Raw genomic sequence first — 12,720 nt, 5'->3', positions numbered from 1 at the left:
AATTTTAATTTTTAATATTTGTCATATTTTTTACTTATATAATTATATTAAATTTTAGTTAAACTCATAGCTCAAAAGCTGCATTCGCATTTGCCTTCATCAATCCTCCGAAGTCCGTTAGTTTTATTATTATTATTATTATTATTATTATTATTATTAATTTATATTATTATAATGTAATATTTATGTTATAGGTGTAATTTTGTTTAATATGTCATAAGAAATTCTTTATCTTATTTTGTTGATTACTAATTTCACTTGATATAGATAATTGTCAACATTAAATTTTAAGTGATTAGATAGAAGAAAAAAAAAGTTACATTATCAACAAAAGGTAGCTATATTATTTTGCGCCTTAAAAGACTCTTCTTTCTTACTCTTGTCATTTCTTAGTTTACTTTTAGACAATGAATATTTGCTGATAATTGAAATTTTTTATACCATCAAGAGTCATTGCTGAATAAATAGGATCTCTTCATACTTAGTCAGAGATCTCGATTTCGAACTTTGAAAATAAGAAAAAATCCTGATAGGGAGTGTTTCCTCCATTTATGGGCTTTTTGTAACATAAATCTTAATTAATCGAAGCTCCAATACAGATATCGTATACCAAATAAAGAAAATTTTTTGAACCTATCACCTCTAAGATTAACGCAACAATTATATCACGAAATTTTTTATCTAAAACCTTTTGACTTATTATGTTTTTATGAAAGAAAGTGATGGAGTAACTTGTGCTAATTTAACAAGTTGCGTAAATAAAAGAATTAGAAAAGTTACTTCATAGGATAGGCTTTTGAAATACTTGGTTTCCAAATATTCCTTTTTAGCGGCGCTTTGAGCATATTGGATTAGGTCTATTACAACTGGGTCAATCTCACCCAATGAATTATCATTATCTATCTATAGTATAATGTATATCACAAAAATACATTTAACTTGTGGAAGACTTTCTTTATTAAGGTATTGCTTTCGCTGGTATTAATTTTTTTGAATTTTTGTTTCTCTTCTTATTTAAAAAAAGACAATATAATTAGTATCTATTTATCTTTCTTTTCATTTCTTTGTTTAATTTATCCCTCAAATAAAAATATGAAACCGAAGTAGTGATTTGGCATTTGTAATGCGATGGTCATGAGTTATGCATTGACTAGTGTAAAAAATATTTAAACAATTATATCACTTGTCAGATAATTACTAGTAAATCTAGTTTTATAACAAATATTGATTGATACCAAATAAAAAGTGTGAATTAACTTATTAAGTAATCTACACTGACGGTGTAAAATAATTTTTTTTTCATTTTCGGTGTTCATAACTTAAATCCAATACCTATATTTTTGTACACCCTAATAGCTCGTCTACTATCCCCCATTGAGTTATAATGTCATAACGCTTTTAAATTAAACAGCATGCACCACCTAAAATACCATGAATTAGCTTACAAAGGCTGACTCTTAAGCATAATGATTTGGCATGTTAATAGTTTTGACAGATGGATATATATAATTAGTACTGATTAATCATTAGCATTGGGTTGTGGTTGTCAACAATAATTAAGCATATGACAAGTATTTAGTAACTAATAATGTTATCCGAACATTTAAAAAAATGATGGAAGCTAGCGAATTCTATATTTGCCATGCAAAAATTGCACCTTTAATTTCCTAATTATTAATTTAATTTCATTTTTGATTAAAATAACGAACTAAACTTCATCCCAAAAATTGACTTGTTCTCTAAATAGGTGTAAAAACTGATAAAAGGGAATGTCACTTCGCACGAATATCTTCAAAAGATATGACATATCGCTAGATATATGGTTAATAAGTAGGATTTGAGTGTACTCTAAGCAAAGTCACGAACAATATTAATCTCATATCAAATACACTGAAAAAGGAAGTGATTAAATATATGATTCAGGTCATCAGCAGCAAAATGAAATGCTCATACCCAACTTCAATGATTTGACCCTCTAACATCTGCCCCTATCACAGATAAATTTAAATCGCTACATTATAAAAGTTTTTACATGCAATAACTGTTATTCCACTTGTTATTGCATGTAGCTTAAGAAGATTAAACATTATGCATACATATAGCTAGGGGTTACAGGCTCATCTATGGATCCATAAGTTTCGATACAGAGTATAAAATATATGTAAATCTGTTAAAATCTTAACAAATATTATATATGAACCCATAATTTTAACAGTACAATGAGTTTAGTGCTAAAAATCTTTAAAGTTGAACCCATTAAATTCAAATCCTGAATAATTCACTTCGGCATAAAACTTAAACTCAGTAAGAATGCACAGATGGTGACCATATTCAAAAGCATCAAATACACCACCGCTCATTCTACTATATTCAGCATTATCCTGCTGTTGCCAAATTTTATCCAAGGCTTTAACATGGGACTTGAAATCCAAACTTTACCTGTGTGGCAAGCAAGATATCCCTCTTCAAAAGGCTAATTGCGGGCCAAGCTGATTTTATAGACTTTCCTATCCCACTCCGATCCAACTATAAAGTAATCATATACTAGTTTTACAAGAAGAGTATTTTTTTTTTCGTTCTCTTTTCTCAAAGATGCCAGCAGGTTAGTGTTCTTGAGTGTATGGGTCAAAATCTGACTAAGGAAATTTAGCACAAGGATAGATTACTAAGAGGCGATTAGGCCGAGATCGTACACAAGATTGAAGGAACCTACTGGCGAGCTGAATAATTGGGGCCGAGGTCGGGTATTCAGGCCAGTAATAACGGCTAGTTTTGCAATAAGATATTTTAGGGGAATTTTCTATTGAATATTTTCTGTACCTGTACTTTAGGTTATGCAAGGGGTATGTCCCATATAAATAGAAAGGTAGAGAGAATAAAATGGGCATGAAATATTCTATATGAGAAGAACTCTTATGAAAAATTGACTCTCTAGAAATATACAAATATTGTCTTTCCATAGAAATTCGATTTGTTGTTTATCTCATCTTTCTCGCATCAGATCCGAGAAAGCTCCCGATTTTTTCATATTCATTTGTCTTACATCATTGTCAGATAGAGGAATCATCCACCTCATTCAATATTGAGTGAATCATTCTCTCTATTTACATTTAGTGTCATTTAATATATTTATTGCTTATCATTATTCCCCACTCATTCATAACAACATTATTTAATATACATTGTATTAAATTGAGTTTAATGCAATCATACGTTATTCGTACTAACATGTTTCAGATCTGAAAATTATTACATTTAACTAGGATTTACCTGTTATCTTCTCATTTAATTAGTTTTAAAAACGGTTTCACACTTTTTAAGTGACCGCAGAAGATGAGATCGACCCAAGCACCAAAAAGTCAAACGCCCTCTGCAAATTCTACCAGGAGCGGGGTCACAAAACCGAGGACTCTTTCACCCTAAGACAGGAGGTCGTGAACATGCTTCACCAAGGGCACTTGAAAGAACTGATGAGCGACCAGGGGAGAGCCAACTTCGCCCGAGCACGTGAACATCACCAGGGACCGCCCAAACCACCTTCCCCAACTCGAACCATTCAAATGATCATCGGAGGGGGCGACGATACGTCAATCAATAGCGTGAAGTTCACCACCACCCACAAACTCAAACGGTCAATCACTCGTGAACGGTATGACGAACTCGAAGAAAGTATCATCTTCGATAAGTCGGATACCCACAGTTTGATTTTTCCTTACTATGACGCTATTGTCATTACTTTACGCATCCTAGATACTGATGTAAAACGTATTATGGTTGATGACGGGAGCGGCGCATGCATTATCCACCCTCGAGTTCTCGTACAAATGAAGCTTAAGGATAGGATAGTGACACGCTGTATCACACTAACTGGTTTTAATAATGCACTCGAGCAGACATCCAGATAAATCACACTGCCCGTCCTGGCCGGCGGTGTCACTTTGGAGACCATATTCCACATTATGGACCAGGATACGGTGTACAATGCCATCATAGGTCGACATTGGATACACGCCATAAAAGCCGTCCCCTCCAGCTTATATCAAGTCATCAAATTTCTCACCCTTGGGGAGTATTCAACATCCGAGGAGAGCAACGCACTGCCCGAGAATGCTACCGCATCGCCCAAGACTTCACATACACCCAACAACTAAAAGGCAAAGCCGAAGAGGCATATCGATTAACGAAGTCGGGGTCAGATGGTGGTGAAGGGAAAGATGTTATCAGAGACCCCGAAATAGTAGAAGCTACAAGGTCAACCGTAGAGGATCTCGACCCCATCCAACTCGATGATAACGACCATAATAAGAAAGCTTTCATCGGCCACAAACTCCAAGAACTAGGTAAATTCCGTCAGTTCTTAAAAAAATAACGTATATATGTTTGCTTTTTCTCATGCAGACATGCCGGGCATCCCAAAGGAGCTAGCAATACACAAACTAATTGTTGACCCATTCCACCCCCAATGCGGCAAGTTAAAACAAAAATTCAATGCCGCGATAAATGATGCTATCCGCGAGGAGGCGGAAAAATTGCTTGAGAATGGCTCCATCATAGAGTTAAAATATCCCCAATGGGTTGCCAAAGTGGTCATGGTAAAAAAGAAAAAACGGAAAATGGCGGATGTGCGTGGACTTCACATATCTGAACAAAGCATGTCTGAAAGACTCATTCCCATGGCTCCATATCGACCAACTCATCGACGCAACGATCGGGCACGAGCTATTAAATTTCCTATACGCCTATTCGGGTTACAACCAGATCCACATGGAGGAAGAAGATCAGGAAAAAACTACTTTCATCACCCCACCAGGGGACGTACTGATACAGGGTTATGTCGTTCGGGTTGAAAAATGCAGGGGCGACATATCAGAGGCTGGTGATCAAAATATTTAAAGATCAACTCGGAAAAACCATGGAAGTATATATAGACGACATGTTGGTGTTGATATCTAATTTTGACCTACTTTTCTTCTGATTAATTTTCACGTGCTCCCTAGTCATTAATAATTTAATGCTCTATCTTTTTTATTTATTTGTTACCTTTATTACTACTATTATTATAGTTATAATTATTGATTACTACTATTATAGTCATTATTATTATTATTATTATTATTATTTATTATTGTTATTATTATTATTACTACTATTAATATTGTCATTGTTATTAGCATGATTATTAATATTACCATTAATATGATTATTATTGAGTTAATCATTTATTTAATATCTAATATTATATATGTTGAAAGTATTTTTATTGAGTTCAAATTACTAAGGCATGGAGCCCAATTAAATTAATTTTAAGAAGAAAAGATGGCTTGAATTTTCGGCCCAAAAAATTAAGCAGATCATTCCCCCAAATAATTCATTCAGCAACCCTTCATGAAATCATACCATTACCAAATTTAATCCCTTTCCCTGTACCCAAAACATCAAGCCCAAGTCTAGGAATCCCCTGGAAAACCCAATGACCAAAATAACCATCATTTTTAATTTTGGTCAAAATAACAAAATCTTTCAATTTTATCTCTTCCTCACGTGAAATTTCCCCTTTTTTAGAAAATCTTTCCAGCTCCAGTTCCTCTTTTGCTTTGTTTTCCACATGACAGAGCATAGCTTCACCAAAATGGTGAAAAGAATGGTCAGCCATGGAGATTTCCTCTCAAATGACTCTTTTGGAGCCTAAAGCAACCCGTGACTCCCCTCTACGTTTGATTTTGAATTTCAAATCCCAAAAGCCCTAATCGTTTTCTCCTATAAATATTCCTAAAACCTTCGGCCGAAGAAGACATTCTGGAATCTAAAAAATCACATTTATACATTTAATATTTTGTACTCTATCTCTTTCTCAAGCTTCAATTCGAAATCCAAAAGAGTAGATCTGAAGCGACCTTTAAGCCCTTGTTCACTGCACCACATAAGGTCAGCTTATTTTCTTCTTTAATCTCGTTTTTTAGTTGTAGTTGGATTGTAGAGTTTGAACCTATATTATTTTATCATTATCAACAAGTATTTTAGTGTTAGAAATCATGTTCCTAAGACAGGTGGAATGACAATAGTTTCTTAATCATCTGCTACGTATTTATTTAGATTAGTTAGAATATTATGTACTTAAATGTTTGTAGATATGTGAATGAGACTTTTATTGTTCGGTAAAATCTGTCTTTAAGCAATCTGATGAACTGATGCTTGCAAATATCTTGCCATTTTCGCAAGTTGCTCGAAATGCATTCCGATGCCAGATGACTTAAGCAATAGAATTGGGTGGATATATCAGTTAATGGTTCGTTCGGAAATTTCACGGAGAAGATGTGATTCTCATCCTCCTCTACTATGTTTCTGGCACAGAGTTTTAAACTTTCATCTTACATTAAGCTTGCCCATTACATGTTGGTATTAGAAAATGACATGTCGACCAAGGACAAAGAAAATGCTTTGAATCCCCTTCACATGTTATGGTCATTTTGGATGAAAGAAATATGAACGATTTTGAAGGTATTGAGACTCTTATCTGGAGATCAAGGGTTACATTTTATGTAATGTTGGAACATTTAGATGGCTAGTTCAGTAAGACCATCTTTACCAGCACCACCTTGCTGTTTCTGATTTTCATACATATGTAGGAGTCGGTTTAAGGGACATACTTCCTTCCTTGCTGCTCAATTCAAAGTGCAATAAGGTCATTGTTCGCTCCCCTTTAAACCTTCTAAGGTGGTTGGGAGCTTATTATATTGGTTAATTTCAAGTTTCAGCAATATCTTTTCTCTTATATATTTCTAGGATTACAAGTTTCGCGGACCTATTTATCTTAGGTCACAGAGCTTTAGTTTACCCTATGTTTGGTGAAAAAATTGGAAACCCAAACTAGAACTCGCAACTTCAGTAGATAATGCAACTAATTCATTCCTCTTTTAAGAATACGATACTTTTCTAATAAATCGGAGAACGCTAGAACCTGCACTTCAGTGGAAGTAGGTGAGATCTCATCACCTGGTTACAAAATATCAGAGCAATTATTAACAGGTGAAAAGCAGAGACACAGAATCCAAGCGAAAACAACTCCAACTAGCTCGGTGAAGCCCAGGCTATGCGCTTCACCTCGCTTTGTTGGCGCTTTACTTGTAGGCATTAAGGTGCTAAGATCTGCGCATCTTCACGAACATGTTTTGTCTTTAAGAGCACAACACTTGACAACAAATATAGTTGACGAAGTGATGCCTTATTGTTAAGAAAATGTCATGACTAAACTTTTAGTGATTAAGAACAAGAAATTAAACATTCAATTACTTCATTTTAACTGCATATATATAGTTCAATTACAGTTTTTACATTCTTTGTCCAAATATTTATTGTTTGTGTTTTCTTGCTCTTATATTCCTACTCTTATTTCTTCTCTATTGGCGCTTTTCTTCACTGAAGCCCATGTTTTTATTGCGATTGCGCTTAAATCCCCAATAGACTTTAGCACTCTTTTACGCTTTTCGCTTTTAAATACACTGAACTAGCAGCAACATGTACATGCAAATATAACAGCACAAATTAAAGAACACAAACTAGTCACAGAAACACAAGGTTATTCGGGACACACAACAAGTAATATCAAGATGTTTAATTTTTGTATAAAGCAAAATTAGAGACCGACTTATCTAATCCAATTTCAAGCAGGCACTCAGTCTAAAACAACGAAACAAAATCCAGTTGAAAATAAAAGCAAGAAAACTTCTTTGAAAATAAATAGCTGCAATTCAAACATCAACTAATGAAACTGTAATTATATTTTTATTAATGACTAGGATGTGAAGCTGAATGGTATATCTCACAACAATGAACAAACACAGAAAACTAGAAGTATCAGATTCAAACGCTTCAATTGCAGAAATTTAATAGTAAAAAGGAAATGAAATGAATAAGAGCTGATTGCTAATACTATCAAGCTTAAACATCCAAGGTATTTTTATTTGGTCTTATAGACCCAATTGTAAAAAGTATGCAGGTAAATAATCAAATGCATAGCAACTGAATTGAGCAAGCAGTACAATTGAGTAGAGAAATTAACTCGCCTTTTTTCTCGTATTACAGAAATGTAGAGAAGAATGAATGGGGCAGTTTGCAGGACCACTAGCTCAATTGAAGTACGCTCTGTTTCCAGCTAATTGGCGATCAGGATGACCTGTCGAAAAATTCAGGATTAACAAGAAGTACAAGGAGAAGAACACGGTTTTCGTTGGAGTAGAGAGAAGAAGATCTCAACGAAAGTAACAATGAGCTTTTCTTTACTGTATTTGTTTATTTTTCTCCGTTGTAAATTTGGATTGAGAACCTCAGGCAGCAACAAGAGTCATGGAGTAAGGGACAATTCAAAGTTTACTTTTCCGCCTGTTGGGCCGGGTTGACCTATTACGTGTTCTCTATTTTTCTTTTTGGAAAGTAGAGCAAATCGGGCATTTGCATCTATACCCGTTTTTTGTGCCACATTTTAACCTGTGCCCGCTTTGCAAAAAAAATTGCAAGTGTACCCGCTTTTTCGTATAAGTTCAGCACACGGGGCTGAAGTAGCAAAGACAATCACACAGAACTTCACTATTTTAGTAGTCGGGCCTGAAGTTCAGCTCTAGAGCTGAAGTTTTTGTTTTGTAACTCGCGAACTTCAGCTCTGAAGTTTTATTTTATAGGTTTTTGTTTAGTAATCGGCAAACTTCAGCTCTAGAGCTGAAGTTTGCCAGTTATAAAATAAAAACTTCAGCTCTAGAGGTGAAGTTTTATTTTATACGTTTTTGTTTAGTAACCAGGAAACTTTAGCTCTAGAGCTGAAATTTGCCAGTTACTAAACAAAAACTTCAGCTAGAGCTGAAATTTCCCGGTTACTAAACAAAAACCTATAAAATAAAATTTCAGCTCTAGAGCTGAAGTTCGCGAGTTACAAAACAAAAACTTCAGCTCTAGAGCTGAACTTCAGGCCCGACTACTAAAATGTTGAAGTTTTTGTGATTGCCTTTGCTACTTCAGCCCCGTGTGCTGAAGTTATACGAAAAAGCGGGTACACTTGTAATTTTTTTGCAAAGTGGGCACAGGTTAAAATGTGGCACAAAAAACGGGTATAGATGCAAATGCCCGATTTGCTCTACATTCCAAAAAGAAAAATAGAGAACACGTAACAGGCCAACCCGGCCCAACAGGCGGAAAAGTAAACTTTGAATTGTCCTTTACTCCATGACTCTTGTTGCTGCCTGAGGTTCTCAATCCAAATTTACAACGGAGAAAAATAAACAAATATAAAGAAAAGTTCATTGTTACTATCGTTGAGATCTTCTTCTCTCTACTCCAACGAAAACCGTGTTCTTCTCCTTGTACTTCTTGTTAATCCTGAATTTTTCGACAGGTCATCCTGATCGCCAATTAGCTGGAAACAGAGCATACTTCAATTGAGCTAGTGGTCCTGCAAACTGCCCCATTCATTCTTCTCTACATTTCTGTAATACGAGAAAAAAGGCGAGTTAATTTCTCTACTCAATTGTACTTCTTGCTCAATTCAGTTGCTATGCATTTGATTATTTACCTGCATACTTTTTACAACTAGGTCTATAAGATCAAATAAAAATACCTTGGATGTTTAAGCTTGATAGTATTAGCAATCAGCTCTTATTTATTTCATTTCCTTTTTACTATTAAATTTCTGCAATTGAAGCGTTTGAATCTGATACTTCTAGTTTTCTGTGTTTGTTCATTGTTGTGAGATATACCATTCAGCTTCATATCCTAGTCATTAATAAAAATATAATTACAGTTTCATTAGTTGATGTTTGAATTGCAGCTATTTATTTTCAAAGAAGTTTTCTTGCTTTTATTTTCAACTGGATTTTGTTTCGTTGTTTTAGACTGAGTGCCTGCTTGAAATTGGATTAGATAAGTCGGTCTCTAATTTTGCTTTATACAAAAATTAAACATCTTGATATTACTTGTTGTGTGTCCCGAATAACCTTGTGTTTCTGTGACTAGTTTGTGTTCTTTAATTTGTGCTGTTATATTTGCATGTACATGTTGCTGCTAGTTCAGTGTATTTAAAAGCGAAAAGCGTAAAAGAGTGCTAAAGTCTATTGGGGATTTAAGCGCAATCGCAATAAAAGCATGGGCTTCAGTGAAGAAAAGCGCCAATAGAGAAGAAATAAGAGTAGGAATATAAGAGCAAGAAAACACAAACAATAAATATTTGGACAAAGAATGTAAAAACTGTAATTGAACTATATATATGCAGTTAAAATGAAGTAATTGAATGTTTAATTTCTTGTTCTTAATCACTAAAAGTTTAGTCATGACATTTTCTTAACAATAAGGCATCACTTCGTCAACTATATTTGTTGTCAAGTGTTGTGCTCTTAAAGACAAAACCTGTTCGTGAAGATGCGCAGACCTTAGCACCTTAATGCCTACAAGTAAAGCGCCAACAAAGCGAGGTGAAGCGCATAGCCTGGGCTTCACCGAGCTAGTTGGAGTTGTTTTCACTTGGATTCTGTGTCTCTGCTTTTCACCTGTTAATAATTGCTCTGATATTTTGTAACCAGGTGATGAGATCTCACCTACTTCCACTGAAGTGCAGGTTCTAGCGTTCTCCGGTTTATTAGAAAAGTATCGAATTCTTAAAAGAGGAATGAATTAGCTGCATTATCTACTGAAGTTGCGAGTTCTAGTTTGGGTTTCCAATTTTTTCACCAAACATAGGGTAAACTGAAGCTCTGTGACCTAAGATAAATAGGTCCGCGAAACTTGTAATCCTAGAAGTATATAAGAGAAAAGATATTGCTGAAACTTGAAATTAACCAATATAATAAGCTCCCAACCACCTTAGAAGGTTTAAAGGGGAGCGAACAATGACCTTATTGCACTTTGAATTGAGCAGCAAGGAAGGAAGTATGTCCCTTAAACCGACTCCTACATATGTATGAAAATCAGAAACAGCAAGGTGGTGCTGGTAAAGATGGTCTTACTGAACTAGCCATCTAAATGTTCCAACGTTACATAAAATGTAACCCTTGATCTCCAAATAAGAGTCTCAATACCTTCAAAATCGTTCCTATTTCTTCCATCCAAAATGACCATAACATGTGAAGGGGATTCAAAGCATTTTCTTTGTCCTTGGTCGACATGTCATTTTCTAATACCAACATGTAATGGGCAAGGTTAATCTAAGATGAAAGTTTAAAACTCTGTGGCAGAAACATAGTAGAGGAGGAGGAGAATCAGATCTTCTCCGTGAAATTTCCGGACGAACCATTAACTGATATATCCACCCAATTCTATTGCTTAAGTCATCTGGCATCGGAATGCATTTCGAGCAACCTGCGAAAATGGCAAGATATTTGCAAGCATCAGTTCATCAGATTGCTTACGTGCAACCACAGATCATTCTTGAAGCACAAAAGAATATGTTGTAGGACATAATTGGGATGTCCCTATTTGTTACCAAACTATTTAATTTTATCCCTTCATCCATCTTGAGCATTGACCCAATGGCCTCTCCAAATTCAACGTGTCATATACATCTTGGTGTTGAGAGCTCATCACAGTGGGATTTTCCTTGCTCCTTCACTTCACACGGCGAGAGATGTTTCAAGGTGAAAATTTTAAGAGCCCATTAAAAGAGTCTTTGACAACTGAGCTGATATGCCAAATCAAGGTTTGCTTCTGATATCGAATCATTGGATACGGAGAACTCAAGTTTTCCAATAATTCCTCTCCATAGTCCACCACTAATCTGGCTGTTGTGATCATATATGCTATCCCATCGACGATAGGGGTTGCATCAAGTCTTCCTTTTATAAATCATTAATCATCTTGGAATTTCTAATAACGTATTTCGTAATAGCCCTATAGATGTTTAGTTGCTTCTTTAACAGGCATGTCGGATTGATATCCCTAATATCGGGATGCGTGCTTTTAGGTAGAAAAGAAACAATTGGTTGTTTTGAATGAAAAAGCCAGAATTGAGATGAAAGTGATGTAAGAAAAGATATATGCCCCTTCCCTAGGAAATTATAGGGGATACATTGGATGGGGATGGTGACTTTCTTCTTATGGCTTGGTCAATCCTCACCTCATGAGCTAGCTTCTGGGATTGAGTTAGGCTCAAGGTCCATTTCTTTATCATGGTATCAGAGGAGGACCTATTCCAACTCTTTGTTTCACCGATGTTGGGTCCCAATATTATATTGTCCACGCTCCAATTGCAGGCTTGGGTGTGCATGGGGTGTTGAGTCTCCCACATTGGATGGGAATGCGGGGCTTGGTCTCCTTATATAGCTTGGAGAATCCTCACCTCAAGCTAGCTTTTGGGTTGAGTTAGACTCAAGGTCCATTTCTTTATCATTTTGTTTTTACGAGCTAACTTCTTTTTCCTACAGCTTGTAGGTGTTAGCATGTAGTGGACGCTCCTTATCAAAAAAAAAAAAAGCATGTACTGGATGTTATTGTTAATGAAATCTTATCGTACCTGATAAAAGAAAGAAAAAAAGGAACAGATATATGTCCCTGCTCCGTATAAGGTTAGTTTAGAGCAGATCCAATAGTTACTAGAAATGGCCAATACACACACTTACATCTCATCTGAGTTTTGAATTTTGAATGAAATTGCTGAATGTCTTGTGGCTTTTAGGTTTTTTAACATAATTTATACTTTTAGAAATTCACTTTTTTTGTTGCTACCTTTTTCTTCCTTGGTTGTCT

The 12,720-nt window shown here is 35.2% G+C and overlaps 1 protein-coding gene across 4 annotated transcripts in view; it reads left to right on the top strand.

Annotated features, from left to right (window-relative positions):
• Nucleotides 1-5,393: 5,393 nt before the first annotated feature.
• Nucleotides 5,394-12,720, top strand: part of LOC107832087 (exocyst complex component SEC10b-like) — a 29,708-nt gene continuing 22,381 nt past the window's right edge. Inside the window, exon 1 of one of the 4 annotated variants that reach the window (XM_075255130.1) lies at nucleotides 5,394-5,925. The gene's annotated coding sequence lies outside the window, so the exon portion shown is untranslated. Of the gene's footprint in view, nucleotides 5,926-12,398; nucleotides 12,540-12,720 lie in introns of those variants that run through there. The other 3 variants (XM_075255131.1, XM_075255133.1, XM_075255132.1) reach the window with 3 other exon arrangements.

This window comes from Nicotiana tabacum, chromosome 6, assembly GCF_000715075.1.
Source record: "Nicotiana tabacum cultivar K326 chromosome 6, ASM71507v2, whole genome shotgun sequence".
NCBI classification, from domain to species: Eukaryota; Viridiplantae; Streptophyta; class Magnoliopsida; order Solanales; family Solanaceae; genus Nicotiana; species Nicotiana tabacum.
The sequence above is the reverse complement of the archived record's forward strand: the minus strand, read 5'-3'. Positions and strand labels throughout refer to the sequence as shown.